The sequence below is a fragment of the Leucopleurus acutus genome, assembly GCF_964270905.1.
Source record: "Leucopleurus acutus genome assembly, chromosome: 6".
Taxonomy (NCBI): domain Eukaryota; kingdom Metazoa; phylum Chordata; class Mammalia; order Artiodactyla; family Delphinidae; genus Leucopleurus; species Leucopleurus acutus.
The window spans coordinates 112,929,469-112,944,994 of record NC_139149.1 but is presented as its reverse complement, the minus strand read 5'-3'; positions in this window follow the sequence as shown (position 1 = coordinate 112,944,994).

Sequence of the window (15,526 nt, the reverse complement as noted above, 5' to 3'; positions counted from 1 at the left end):
ATGTCTTTCCTTCACAGTGACGTAGGGCTTACATCCCACCACCGAAGAGTCATTCTTTCGGGCAAACACTGATCTCCCAAGCAACGTTCCTCTAATGCGAGTACTGATGGACAGATTTATGCATATTTACTTTATGTACTTACATATTTGCATATTTTCCTTATTTATTATACACCTAGGGAATGCTAATAGACCAGCCTGTTAGATGTTTAAGTAATTAAACCATATCTCATAGAGTAAAAACTAAACTTGTGTTGTCCAATGAATAATAATGAAGAAAATTAAACACTGTAAGTCATTGTATTCACCCCAGTCCCAACCTGGTCCCTTGGCTGACTCTGGCCGTCAGAGGAGGTTTTCCTTTCCTATTGCTGGTGTAACGAAAGACCACAAACCCAGTGAGTTGTGGAATGGGTTCAGCAGAGTGGTGAGCTGGTGCTCTGGGCAGAGCGGTGCTGGCTTTCCCTAGTGGCCTCTGAGCATGGAAGAAAATGCACGGTGAGGCATCCAGTCTCTGGATGAGACTAACATTTGAATCCATGGACTGAGCAAGGCAGATTGTCTTCCTTACTGTGAGTGGGCCTCCCCCAGTCAGTGGGAGGCCTGAATAGAATAAAGAAGTCAACTCTCCTGCAAATAAGGGGGAACTTCTCCTGCCTGATGACCTTTGTAATGGAGCAGGACCCTGTGGAGCCTTCCTGGGACTCTCCCCTCCATGTCCTCTACCTGCCTCTTGTCTGTAGAAAAACTTAAACCTCCTAGGCCTTCCCCGGGTACCAAAGAGAACATTTAAACCGAGAAGTGAGAAAATGCAGAAAGAAAGGCAAACATGCAAGCAGGACAAAATAATAATAGTTCAGCCATTAAACAAAATCAAGGACCTTTAGTTCCTCCTCAGGGGCTACAGATAATATTCTGAGTCACATCCTTTGAGCTGTTGGAAGATACTTGAAACCCCCACCAGGTGGGAGAAGTTAACTGCATGCTGCCCACCAGCACACAGACCCCAGACTGGTTGGAACCAGAAGGCTGGTGATGTTGACTCCCGATGACCTCACCACCAACCAATCAGAAGAATGTCGACGAGCTGATCACACACCCTCTACCCCACCCCTCACCTTCTCTTTAAAAATCTTTCCCTGGGACCTCCCTGGTGGTGCAGTGGTTAAGATTCCATGCTCCCAATGTAGGGGTTCCCTGTTCAGGGAACTAGATCCCACGTGCATGCCACAACTAAGAGTTTGCATGCTACAACTAAGGAGGCTGCGTACTGCAACTAAGGAGCTTGCCTGCCGCAACTAAGACCCAGTGCAACCAAATAAATAAATAAATATAAAAATCTTATAAAAATCTTTCCTTGAAAGCCATTGGGGAGTTTGGGTCTTTTTTTTTTTTTTTTAAGTATAGTTGATGTACAATGTTGTGTTAATTTCTGCTGTAGAGCAAGTGACTCTGTTATTCACATATATACATTCTTTTTTTTTTTTTTTTTGTGGTACGCGGGCCTCTCACTGTTGTGGCCCCTCCCGTTGCGGAGCACAGGCTCCAGACACGCAGCCTCAGCGGCCATGGCTCACGGGCCCAGCCGCTCCGCAGCATGTGGGATCTTCCCGGACCGGGGCACGAACCCGTGTCCCCTGCATCGGCAGGCGGACTCTCAACCACTGCACCACCGGGGAAGCCCTATACATTCTTTTTAATATTCTTTTCCATTATAGTTTATCCCAGGATATTGGATATAGTTTAAGCACTAGCTGCCCATGCTCCTCACTGGCCGCCCTGGAATAAATGCTTCACTTTCCTTCACCACAGCCTGGTGTCAGTGGATTGGCTTTACTGCTTGCAGGCGAGAGGACCCAAGTTTGGTTCAGTAACACCTTGAGCTGGGACCTTGGTTCTTTCCTAACTTGACGTGAAATGTTGGCTCTTTCTGGATCTCAAGCTTCTTGCTGACATTTGAAATGAAACTACACCATCGGCTTTCCTGGGTCTCCAGCTTGCTGACTGTGGATCGTGGGACATCTCAGCCTCTATAATCACCTGAGCCAACTCCTTATAATAAATCTCTTTACACACATTTTTTTTTTTACATCTTTATTGGAGTATAATTGCTTTACGATGATGTGTTAGTTTCTGCTTTATAACAAAGTGAATCAGTTATACATATACATATGTCCCCATATCTCTTCCCTCTTGCGTCTCCCTCCCTCCCACCCTCCCTATCCCACCCCTCTAGGTGGTCACAAAGCACCCAGCTGATCTCCCTGTGCTATGCGGCTGCTTCCCACTAGCTATCTATTTTACGTTTGGTAGTGTATATATGTCCATGCCTCTCTCTCACTTTTTACCAGCTTCCCCTTCCCCCTCCCCATATCTCCAAGTCCATTCTCTAGTAGGTCTGTGTCTTTATTCTCATCTTGCCCCTAGGTTCTTCATGACCTATTTTTTTTTTTTTTAGATTCCATATATATGTGTTAGCATATGGTATTTGTTTTTCTCTTTCTGACTTACTTCACTCTGTATGACAGACTCTAGGTCCATCCACCTCACTACAAATAACTCAATTTCATTTCTTTTTATGGCTGAATAATATTCCATTGTATATATGTGCCACATCTTCTTTATCCATTCATCTGTTGATGGACACTTAGGTTGCTTCCATGTCCTGGATATTGTAAATAGAGCTGCAATGAACATTTTCGTACATGACTCTTTTTGAATTATGGTTTTCTCAGGGTATATGCCCAGTAGCAGGATTGCTGAGTCATATGGTAGTTCTATTTTTAGTTTTTTAAGGAACCTCCATACTGTTCTCCATAGTGGCTGTATCAATTTACATTCCCACCAACAGTGCAAGAGTGTTCCCTTTTCTCCACACCCTCACCAGCATTTATTGTTTGTAGATTTTTTTGATGATGCACACATATTTTTAATATATATATACACACACATATATATGTATATTATATGTATACATACACATTCTGTTTCTCTGGAGAACTCTTGTTTTGTTTTGCTTTGTTTTTTATTGGAGTATAGTTGCTTTACAATATTGTATTAGTTTCTGCTGTACAGCAAAGTGAATCAGTTATGCATATACATATATCCACTCTTTTTTAGATTTCCTTCCCATTTAGGTCACCACAGAGCACTGAGTAGAGTTCCCTGTGCTATACAGCAGGTTCTCATTAGTTATCTATTTTATACATAGTAGTGTATACATGTCAATCCCAGTCTCTCAATTCGTCCCACCCCCCTCCCCCCCTTGGTAAACATAAGTTTGTTCTCTATATCTGTAACTCTATTTCTGCTTTGCAAATAAGTTCATCTATCCCTTTTTTCTAGATTCCACATATAAACGATATTAAATATTTGTTTCTCTCTTTCTGACTTACTTCACTCTGTATGACAATCTCTAGATCCATCCACATCTCTGCAAATGGCACTATTTCTTTCCTTTTTATGGCTGAGAAATATTTAATTGTATATATGTACCACATCTTCTTTATCCATTCCTCTGTTGATGGACATTTAGGTTGCTTCCATGTCCTGGCTATTGTAAATAATGCTGCAGTGAACATTGGGGTGCAGGCATCTTTTTGAATCATGGTTTTCTACCGATATATGCCTAGGAGTGGGATTGCTGGGTCATAAGATAGCTCTATTTTTAGTTTTCTAAGGAACCTCCATACTGTTGGAGAACTCTTATTTGGAAATGGGGTATTTGCAGATGACCAGTTTAAGATGAAGCCATTAGGGTGGCTACCCAATTGATATCCATTGGTATTCAATATGAGTAGTATCCTTACAAAACGGAATAAATTTGGTACAGATGGAAGACAGACAGGTACAGAGGGAAGATGATGTGAAGACACAGGGAAAACATCATCTACAAGCCAAGGAACTCCTGAGGCTGTAAGAACACAGGAGAAGCCTGAAATAAACTCTCCCTCACAGCCCTCAGAAGGCATCAACCCTGCCAGCAGCTAGATTTAGAACTTCTGACCCCTGGAACTGTGAGACAGTAAATTTCTGTTGTTTAAACTAGCCAGTATATATGCTGCTTCATTATGGACCCCTAGCAAACTAATCCGTACATCTGATTCAGTCATGGCATCTACTCTTTAAAAGACTTGAACTGGCAGAGCTGGGGGAGGGGGAAAGTCACATGGACCAAGCAGAAAGGATATCCTCTTGAGTTGCATGATATGGTAAATTGCTGGTCCCTAGAGCTGCCTGGATTCCAGCAAGTAAATGTTTAAAATATACCCCAGGTCCCCTTCTTATGGTGACCTGGGTGGATCACCTTTCTTGTGCCAGCAATACTTGGTTCCCAGCGTCTCTCTTGCCCAGTGCTTAGGACGGCGCCTGGCACGTGGCCAAGTCCCACAAGTGCGCATTGAATGAGGTTAAGGTGCAGAGGCATGTCTGGAGAGAGTGTGCATCGTGGCGACCACACTCAGTCCCTGGAGAGGAGGAAGGCTTTGCCCAGAAGTGGGATCTTGCAGGAAGTCATGAGAATCAGGGTCCTGACCCTCTTGATTGGAGGATGTGCTGGACTAGACTGACGACATTCCCGAGAAGTCTGCTCAGTAAGAAAAGCAAAGTGTGAGTCATTCTGAGGGAGGACATCCAGAGGGGTCCAGCATCCCATTCAGTGATGTGAGGAGCAAGCCCCCAGACAGACACCAGAGCTGATTTTCATATGCCCTCCTGCAAATCTCATTCTTGTCCTCAGACCCTCTGCTGGCATCCCAGTTCAGCCTTAAGGGATTCAGAGTCATCACAAGCTCAGCTCAGCTCAGAGCTCGGCTTCACTGGACTCTGCAGCCCAATCCCTTTCCTCCCGGACTCCTGGCTGAATCCATCAGAAATACAGGTCAATAAGGGGTCCAGCTGAACCTCAAAATAGATGTGTACAGAACGAGGTGCTGTTCTAACACAGCACCTCAAAGATCTAAATATTTTGGTTGCTCTGACAGAGAACAGGGAAAATGGGAAGTGGGAATAGTCCCAAATGTTTTAAGACAGCCCATGGGAGCCCCAGGAATAACTACGGGAGACTTTGAGGGCAGAGGTCCAGGGCTTAGTTCGGCCAGTACTTCCCACAGCCAATGATGAATAAGTATTGATGCTATGGTACCCACCCGTCCACCTGCAGCCTGGTAAGCACTGGGGAAGTTTATATATTCTACATATACAGGAGGTAGGGAGCTGTAGAGTCTTATACTGCACTGTACTTTCTACAGCAGATGCTCTGCTCTCTCCAACAGCCTTCTCTGAACCACCTTTGCAGGATTAACCAACATTCTCATGCCTTTTGCAAAACAGACTCAAAGTAGCCTGTAGCCTGAAGCCAATGGGCTGCGCTCTGATAAACCCCTTAAGCTTCTTTATGCCAGGTGCATTCATTGTTATAATTATGTGATTTAAATAAATACTACATGAACCTATGAAATATGAATGCCTAAGGAAAGAGCTATGGCTTCAATGAAAACCCAGATGAATGTTCTGGAAAGACTGGAGCAGAATGAGTCTCTTTTAAAAATGTTTTTGAAAAAGTGTGACCAAGAGAAGAGTGAAAGTTTAGGGGATGGACTGGTGATTGTACAAACCTAGGATTCGACGGTCATCCTGCTTTCTAAGTATTCTGAAGTTTTTGCTCCATGAGAAATCATCTCTGAAAAAAAATTTTCTCTTGCAAGAAAAATGATGCAGAACCCCAATAAAGAGATCTCATTCAAAGAACAGAATTTGGTCCTCAGACCAAGAAATTATATTTATATATCTTTTAAGTTAAAGTAAAATATTCTGTAACTGTGATTCCTTGACACACTTTGTTTCACTATCAGCTACTCCCCTGAATACATCAGATAAGAGGACTTACTTCTCTGTATTACTGTTAAAATAAGGAACTAGTCTCTCTGCCAAGACCTGCTCTTTATCAGGTCCCAGGACCAGGAGAGGGGCTGCATTCAGAAAAAAAAAGGCAGGTGCTCCAGAACATGCCACTGCTTGGAAGCTGTTTGGCCTTTGATCTTAGAAATTCCTCCCAAGAAAGTTAGCATGACTTCTCACCTTCACAAGTTCCAGGGAGCTGTGACTTAGGAATGCTGACCTCCTGGGTGGAATTAGAATGGAATGCTGTCAAATTTCTGGTGCGCTAGAAAAGATACTACAAAAAAGTACATGTTCATCCTACCTTATCACAACTCACCCTAGAAGTTTCTCTTCTGCCCCAGGAGAGAAGCCACAAAAGCCGGTCACATTCGTCACCCTTGCTGGTGGCCCGGGAGGGCTGCTATTCCGGGCAGAGTCCCACCAGGGGTTCTTCCAGAGAGGGTCAGCCTGAGCCCTGTTAATCATTGTTGACAATGTCTGTGCTGTTGGGTATTGCTAAGATTAAAACCTAGTGGAGGTTATGGTCACGTGTGGAATTGACAGTGTTAGCAACTACAACACGCACGCATTCAAAACCGTGTGCTCTGAAACCCCAGGTGACATGCATTTCCTGACACACCATGACCTTCCCTCCTCCTTGCCTTTGTGTCCGCTGCCATTTCTTTTCAGAGTGGAAACCACCCCCCTTCCCCAGCACCCCAACACTCAGACCACCCATCCTCTCCAGAGTTCCAGTGTTGTTCAAGAGCTCACTGATGTGAGGGGAAGGCATCTCTCAATAACCCTAATGGGTATCTCAGTTGCCAACAGAGGTCTGAAAAGATTTAAGCAATTACAGAGGAAGCTGGATTCTTCAAACAAACGCGAGTGGCAAAAATTTGCCCACAAAAAGTTTTAAGGTGTTTAAAAAGCTAAGTCATGCTTAATTATGCATTTCGCTCAATATATTTCCTGAATATAAAGATGACATGAAACATAAAAGTCAACAACAATACATATGCACGAATTCAATATTCGTATTGTTCACGCGTTACTGACGTGGAGACACTAACAGGCCCTGGATTGTCTAAAGTGCCCACTATTGTGAATTTCTTTGGGGAGGATAATCAGGAAACTTTCCAAGTATCCATTTTTATAATATAAATACCTCCGGGCTGATGAATATTTCAACTTTCATCAGTCACTGGGATATCAGAATAAATCTGTCAGTCAGATCTGTTGGAATGTAGGAAAACTGCAATGCAGAAAAGCAAAGTTTGCCTGCAGGAAAACTCTCATGGAGCAGGACCCTTCGGCCAGCAGTGTCCCTCCTTCCTTTCCTTCCTTTCTTTCTGTCCTATTTTCTTTCTTTTTCTTTTATATTAATTTTTATTTTATATTGGAGTATAGTTGATTTACAATGTTGTGTTACTTTCAGGTGTACAGCAAAGTGATTTCGTTATACATATACACATATCCATTCTTTTTCAGATTCTTTTCCCATATAGGTCATTACAGAACATTAAGTAGAGTTCCCTGTGCTGTACAGTAGGTCCTTGCTGATTATCTATTTTATATATAGTAGTGTGTATATGTTAATCGCAAACTCCTTTAAAGTTTTATTATTTCTTGCCTCATACTTATTTTTATGAACATTGCTCCAGAAGACAGAGGGCTTGGTCCACCTGCTGTCCCTAGCGGAGGAAACACATTGTCCTCTCTGAGCAAAAGCTGCCCGGGGTCCTCAGAAAATCTGGGGAAAACAAAGAATAAAGCTAGACACAAACGCGGAAGAATAAAGATAAGTAGGGGGACGCTCAGACAGGGAGCCAGTTCCTCATGTGAGCAATTTCAGAAGGAAAGCGTGAACCAGCCCCTCGCTGCCCTCCCCCCTCCCCCGGCTAACACCCCTGCCCCTTCTTCCCTCTGCTGGAGTCTTCGAGGGCAGAGCCTTACCACGTAAGGCTGGGTAAGTTCCCTGGGGTCTCATCTACCCCTCAGAGAAGCCAGGCGGGGCCTTGGGAGACTTCCAGAACTGTGGGGAATGTTGTATTGTGTAGGGTGTGCTTCTCCCCTCCTCCACTCCCCTCTCCCCTCTCTTTCTCTCCCCGCCCCCTTCCAGGGCACTGCCTGATAAGGGTTGGAAACAGAACACAGATCCCCTAGGATTCTATGCATTTGCATCCCCCACCAATCACAGTACGCGGAAGTTAGAAAACAGCATGGGGGTCACCTTGTCCAACCTCCCAATTTCTTTTCACCCTGCAGCCCACGCTCCCTGCGTGAGGGAAGGGAATGAAGAATGAACGGATGCGCTTCCTATGTCGGCTGAATTTTCACTCTTGTGCTTAGCGGTCCCACTTCATAATTCCGAGCTGGTAGGCACACGTCCCTGAAACAGTCCTTGGCTAATTGTGGAGACAATTAGCATTTGTTACTTGTTTAAATGAGCCAAGTGGGCAATTGTTTCTCACTGGAGCCGCTGGGAACACAAAGAGTCGCCTGTGTTCCTAATTTCTGGGTGGAATCTGCCAGTGGGTCACTCCTATAGGCAGCGAGCCTGGAATGCTGTTCTTAGAATCGAGATGCCCTGTCCAGCTGCCCAGATCACCCAGTCACGCCAGACCTGAGATCCAGCAACCTCCTTCCTTTTGGGGATGACAGTGTGCTCCTACAGGTTCCCGGTTCCTGGGGGAGGGGTCCAAGCTGCCCGGCCCACCGTGCCCACCGCCTTGCCCTGGTCTCATCTCGGTAGAGTGGGGACTTTGCTGTGTGCAGGCATCCTGAGCTCCGCCAGGCTCGCCCCATCTCTCAGCATCTGGCAATGCGGGCGCCTCCCACCGGACGTCGCCCGTCGGTGCCGAGATAGGCAGCTGCCCTGGTCCTCCTTGTCAGGTCTGTTCTCAAAGCACCAACTCGACCAGGACCAGAGGTCAGAGGTGCTCTGGCTTTGCAACATGGGGGATAAAACTTGTCGAAGAGCATTTTCTCCCAGTCTCTCCGGCTGTCCTGACGCCCGCGGTGTAGACTGAAGCCCTGTTCCTGGGTCTCCCTGCGGAATCTGCCACAATGCAGATCCGATGAGGCAGTGAGCTCAACAGGTCATCTGGAGAAAGCCATTATTGCAAGCCTGCTGCTATTTCTGGGTAAAGTTTGGTAAAGTTACACGCTTTGTGTTGTTTTGTTTTGAAGGATTGCATAGGGTTCAGAATGTACCACGTCCAAATATGCCACTTTGGCACATGGATTATTTGGGGTTAAAGGCAGTGGGAGAAGCAGCAGACACAGGAGAGCTCTTTACCTCCCCCGTATCAATTTCCCCTTTTGTACGGGAAATTTACATTTAGAAGGAAATTGCCGTTAGTAAGCATACCTGGAAGAGATCTACTTCCAGAGAGAACTCCCTCACCTGAGCCTGTTATCAGCACCTTATCAGTATTTACATCCATTTCCGCCCCTCACCTACCCCCTAGCTGGGCTCCTTTCCAGCGCCCCGACCCCCAAGTCTCAGCCCTCTTTCTTTCCTCACCTCAGGATGGTGTCTAAGCCTCCGTCATCTGAGAATCGCCTGGAACCTCATATTTACGTGAATCCCCATGTTTACATACATATTTAAAGTCATTTATTTTCTCCTGTTCATCTGTCTTACATCAATTTAATTCTTAGAGCAACCATAACCTCAAAGGATGAAAGGGAGCCTTTCCTCACCTACAGTTTTGAGGAAGCCAAAAATACCAAGTCTTTCTTTATTAAGTAGTTGGATTATTCAGTTCTGCCAGAAATAGAGAAAAGGTTTGCTATGAATAACTTCAAACAACTGAATTATCGTTTTTCTTTTGTTAAAGTTGGCCGGAAGTTGGATGAATCAGGCACATGTGCACGCGTGTGTGTGTAGAGGTTTTTTTTTTTTTTACATCTTTATTGGAGTATAATTGCTTTACAATGGTGTGTTAGTTTCTGCTTTATAACAAAGTGAATCAGTTATACATATACATGTGTTCCCATATCTCTTCCCTCTTGCGTCTCCCTCCCTCCCACCCTCCCTAAAGTGAGGGGGTTTTGCTGCACAGATAATGGCATCATTTTCCTGTGTGTCTAAACCTACTCTTGTGACGTCACCTTGCCCTCCTCTCCGCTCTTGTCTGTAAACTGAATGTGGTGAAGAAGCCAGAAGGGGCGGCTCACTGCGGAGTGTGGGTGTCATTCGTTGTTTGAGTCTATGAACTTGTTTCTTGCATATTCACCTCCTAGAAGTAGTGGAAATGAGAGAAAAGGAGAACACACTTTTGGAAACACCTATTTTGTACCTGCCTCATCTCTGTGTCTCATTTAACTCTCAAAGAGCCTGATAAAAGAAATGTTCACGGGGAATTCCCTGGCAGTCCAGTGGTTGGGACTCCACCCTTTCATTGCTGAGGGCCATGAACTAAGATCCCGCAAGCCACACGGTGCGGCCAAATATAAATAATAAATAAATAAATAAGAAAAAGAAGTGTTCACATATTGAGGTCTGGGGAAGCCATTCTGGCTTATACATGAGTTAACTTGAATCGTGTGCTGACTACAACAACTTGTCCGTGACCCGTTAAACATATATTGTACATCTGCTTTCATTATTAAAGAGAAGGGCACACTGACCAGAGTGAAAAATGTCCCTGTTAAAAATAAAGATTAGGGGATATATGTATATGTATAGCTGATTCACTTCGTTATACAGCAGAAACTAACACACCATTGTAAAGCAATTATACTCCAATAAAGAGGTTAAAAAAATAAATAAAAATAAAGATTAAATGCCTCCCTTCCTGGGACGCCAATGCTGATTCTGTTTCCATGATAAGACTCCCTTCCTAGGTGCCAAGGCCATGCTGACTCACTGAAACCCTGAAGGAATGTATCCCTGACTTACTTAATGCTCTCTGTTCTGACAAGATATAAAACTGTGCTGAAAGCCATGGTTCTCTGGAATTGTCTGAGTGGCTGTCTTCTGGGCTGCAGTCCTCAGTTTGACTCAAATACAACTCTTTTCTATTCTTATTATAGATTGTTTATTGATTATTTTCATCAACAAACCCCTAGATGCAGGTGTTAACATTCTCTGTTTAAAGATGTGGAATTTGAGGAACAGAGAGGTTATTTGTCTAAGATCCCAGAGCTGGTAGGCGGTAGATGCAGAAGTTGAATCGAGGCAACTGGATGCTAAATGCAGGAGCTCCTTCTACTCTAAAGCTGTACCCCGGATGTCAGAGGACCTTCTAGGTCTCCACCATTCCTGCAGTTCCCGGGGGCTCCCCCTTCATCTCTGCTGCCTAAGTGCCCATGAGTCTGTGTGAGCTGCTCCTGTTTCATCCCTCAGAATCATTGAGGAAAGAGCCGCCCCCGTTAGGTGAGACAATCGTCCACCAAGCATTTTGTGCGTTCACTTCAGGCGACAGTCAGATTTAGGGATGGGATCCTGAACCCACAGTCTCGGCCCTTTCCTCATCTCTCTCTCCCTCTTCCTCCTTAGTCCTTCTGCTGCTCAGCTACCAGGCCCTGCTTCAGGCCCCTTTGCCATGTTGGAGATGGGAACATGCCAGGGGATAAAGATGAGCGATGGGATACAGGGTAGCTGTCTCTCTGTGGGCTCCCAGACAGCCTCAAAAGAGTGAAAATCATCCTGTCTTTTAAGAAGAAACATCTAATGGGCTGTTTGTCCGAATTGCCAAATCTCTTCTCATCTACACCAACCACTACAGCAATAAGGTACTGACCAAGCTTCCTTTCCGGAGACTGTTCTAACTGGAGGTGAACGATTGCTTCATCTGGTGGGGAAATCAGGATGCAATATTTGGGACATAGTTATACTAAAAACAATTGTGTTTATCTGCAGTTCAGATTTAGCTGGACATCCTCTATTTTATCTGGCAATCCTAAAACGGAGGCATAAGGAGGGCAGTTAAATTTCATGGAGCTATTTTTCATGAAGGGTGGATTTAGAAGCTCAGAACTGGATGATTTTTCAATGTACAACTGTTTGGGGGGGGAGTGGTTTCTTAAATCTTTTGAATTCATTTTCCATGAATTAACCATTCTAAAAGTATTGACAATATCGGGTGAGAATTGTTGCGCTAATTGGAAACATTGCCATCACAATAGCCAAGCATCTTGTGAAGTAAGCCCAGGGAAACTGCATTTTCACAATGCAGTATTAGCATCCATCAAAATGAGAAAAGAGCCCAACACCCAGGAAATGCCCTGCAAAGGCAGAGAGGACAGAAAAGGAAAGGAAAATAACTAAATGGGCACCAGGCTTTTCTGCCTGGAAGCTCTCATCAGCTTTTGGTACCCTTCCCCTCCCCCCAAAAAGCAGGCTCTCTTGCCTCAGCACCCGTGAGAGCATCACGTGAGGACGTGGACCATCCGCATCAGCTCCTGAAGTGAAAGAGGAAAACAAACAGTCCCTGGGAATATAGACATTGTATAAATGTTTAATGGGGCTGCATTAACAACATCAAGAAGTGCTAATGCTTTGTGGACAAAAGAGTTAAAGCCTGATGCATGGCAGGAATCAGTAAATTAGTAACCCGTGCGAGCTCTCGTGCTTCTGTTTCCAATTTCCTGATGCCATTAAATGGTGCAGAAGGGATCTTCACTTGCATTTTTCTTGGTGTCCAAAGCTGACGGGTTTTCCCATTCACTTTATAAAATTCATGCACATTCTTTATTGAAAACGTAGAATGTTCAAAACAAAAACCTTACAAAAGCTTGGAAAATGTTATACATAATCCTGCTTCCCCAAACACTCACTTTTAACCTCAGACACATTTCTTTCTGGTTTTTTAAAGATGCTATTTTGTATAGTGCTCATTTTTTTGTGTTCTGCCCCCTTTTTTGTTTTTTTTTTTTTTTGCACATTGTTGAAAACTCTTTAAACATTATCTTAGATAGCAACAGCATACTGGAAATGAAGGCAAAGGTGAGATTAGCAGAGAACTGTGTAACAGAGGATCCCAAATACTTGCTAGAGGTGAACCTTAAATGTGCGAAGCCAAGGTGTGAGCCCTAGGAGTTTGCAGGATTCATGATGTTCATTAAATAAAATGTAACAAGCTCTTCAGGGGAGAAGCATATCGATACCCCAGGGAGAATTTCCTCCAGGAGTGCTTTTAGGGAGGATCTGTTTATCCCGAAAATAAGCTTGCATAGAAAGGATAGGAAGACACTTTCATCCAAGTTTTATTCTTATAACATGCCCCATTGTAGGCTGTCATGAGCTCTTGAAGTGAACCTTTCCTACAGTTGCCAAAACACATAAGAAAATTAGCATCATTTTTCTTAGGCTTCTTGTAAATATTCGGTACCCTTTTTTATCCCTACTCTTGGGAATCCAGCTTCTGTGCCTAAAAAATCAGACAGCCACCAGCTCTTAGTGATGCTGTTAAGTTAATTAAACAAGGAAGCTGTTAGACTGATGTGGTTCTGATGCCAAGGCCCCTATGTATGCAAACAAAATCTGAGCCTGTAAATGCCCCAAGGTTGCAAAATCCAAACGTTAAGGACAACCAGACACAAACAGCCAGGTAGGCTTTAAGCCGTAGCCAATAAACAGCCGCCTTATTTTGCTTCTGCCTTTTTCTGTATAGAAGTTTCTCCCTGGCTTCTGGGGGTGCAGTATTCCCAACAACTTCTGGTTGGGGGCTGCTCCACGCAAATCAATTTTTACTCAGATAAACTCTTACAATTTTTAACACAATAAGTCCCCTACATACGAACCTTCAAGTTGTGAACTTTCAAAGATGCGAACGTGCATTCGCATGTCCAATCATGTTAAGTCAGTTCACATATCTGTTGTACACTGTCATGTGTGTGCATCCCCTACAAGTGGTTGTGCTCTTGTGTACTTTACTGTACGGTACTGTATAGAGTACAGTAGTACAGTATCTTCATTTCAAACCCAGGATGTCTGGAAGCAAGCAGTTTTCTTTATTTTAGGAGGCATTGTTAGTTTTTGAGGCACGTAGAACATAAAACATAGAACAGTACACAAAGGTTGCAGCAGCCGTTCAGAATGCAATCCAGTGCTACCGTGTCATCTACGATGAGCCCAAAAGAGCTACTACCCAGTCATCACCGGATCGTTTTTTCAAGAGGATGGATAGAATTGAATTCAGCAAGGAACCAGAACCTGTGCCATCAGCGACAGGCGTGAGTGACATTGCAGCTTGCCCTCCGTCTCCTATTGCTGATGACCCTTCAGCTCTACCATCTCCCACCTCCTCTCCTCCAGTCAGTAACTCTTCTTGCCTGTTCACTCGATGCCAGCCCCCATATGCCAGCTGTTGTACTGTACTGCTGTACTTTCAAGGTACTGTACTGTAAGATTAAAAATGTTTTCTTTATTTTTTGTGTTTGTTTTTATGTATTATTTGTGTGAAAAGTATTATAAACCTATTACAGTACAGTACTATATAGCTGATTGTGTTAGCTGGGTACCTAGGCTAAATCTGTTGGACTTACGAACAAAGTGGGCTTACAAGCGCGTTCTTGGAACGGAACTCTTTCGTATGTAGGGGACTGACTGTATGCCTCAGTTTCTCTTTTAACAGTGCACAAATAGGAATGTAAAAATACGTTCACAAAAGTGTTCTCTATTATTGCCAACATATAAAATAAAAATCACCTCACTGCTTAGCATTAAGCAGGTTGGCTAAGGAAACTACAGAAAATGCAAGCAATGCACTCAGTAATAGAGTAATAGTAATTATCCAGCCATCAAAAGCAACCATTATGAAGAACATTGATTGATGTTAATTTTTAAAACCTAGATACCAAAGTTTATGGAAACTAGCGTTTAGATTCTATATGCAGATGAAAAGAAAAACTGGAGAAAATGGTTAAGATAATAATAGTCAAAATGATGAGGTTGAGGCTGCTCTTCTTCTTTTAGATTCTGGGTTGTCTAAATTGCCTTTCTTGTTTTAAGTCATCCTGGTTTGGTTTGTTTGGTTTGGTACCTCTCGACTGTTGGGTCAAAGAGTTAAACTTCCAGGTCCCTTGACAGCCAGCCCAGACTTTTACTCACCCACGTCAAGTCTTCTGAGAACCTGACTGATTTTGCCAGTTGCAAAGCACTGTTTGTTCTTGGGCAAATTATAATTACTTAGAAAACCTGTTTGCACAAACCTCACTGTTGCAGCTCATAAAACTGACTCTTGGTCATTCGACATGGAAAAAATACCAGCCCAGACGGGGCAGAATTGGAAACAAGCTCTCACCTCCGCAGGTCCCCCAGGGATGGGGAGGGTGGTCCCTCCTGCAGCACATGCTCCTTTATGGAGGACCCTGGGGAGGCAGACATGCTTAGTGGCAGAGACCTGCCCTCTTTTCTCTCCTCTCTTTGCTACTTGGCTGCACGGTAGGTTGGGACCTCACAGTGGGGTGATGGAAGGTTGGAAGAAGCTGGGAAGAGTGAGGACCATGGTAGGAGAGACTAGACTGGTCGTCAGTCCTGAGGAGGGATGAAAGTCAACAACCCAAATTCATGTATCCAGAAAGAAAGCTGAGCTTGAACTGAACTTGAGTCACCTTTTCGCGCCTGTGGGTAATTCTAGCCTTTGAGGCACAGTCCAGAGGCCTTGGTTTGTGGGAGGAAAGTTGGTGGTCC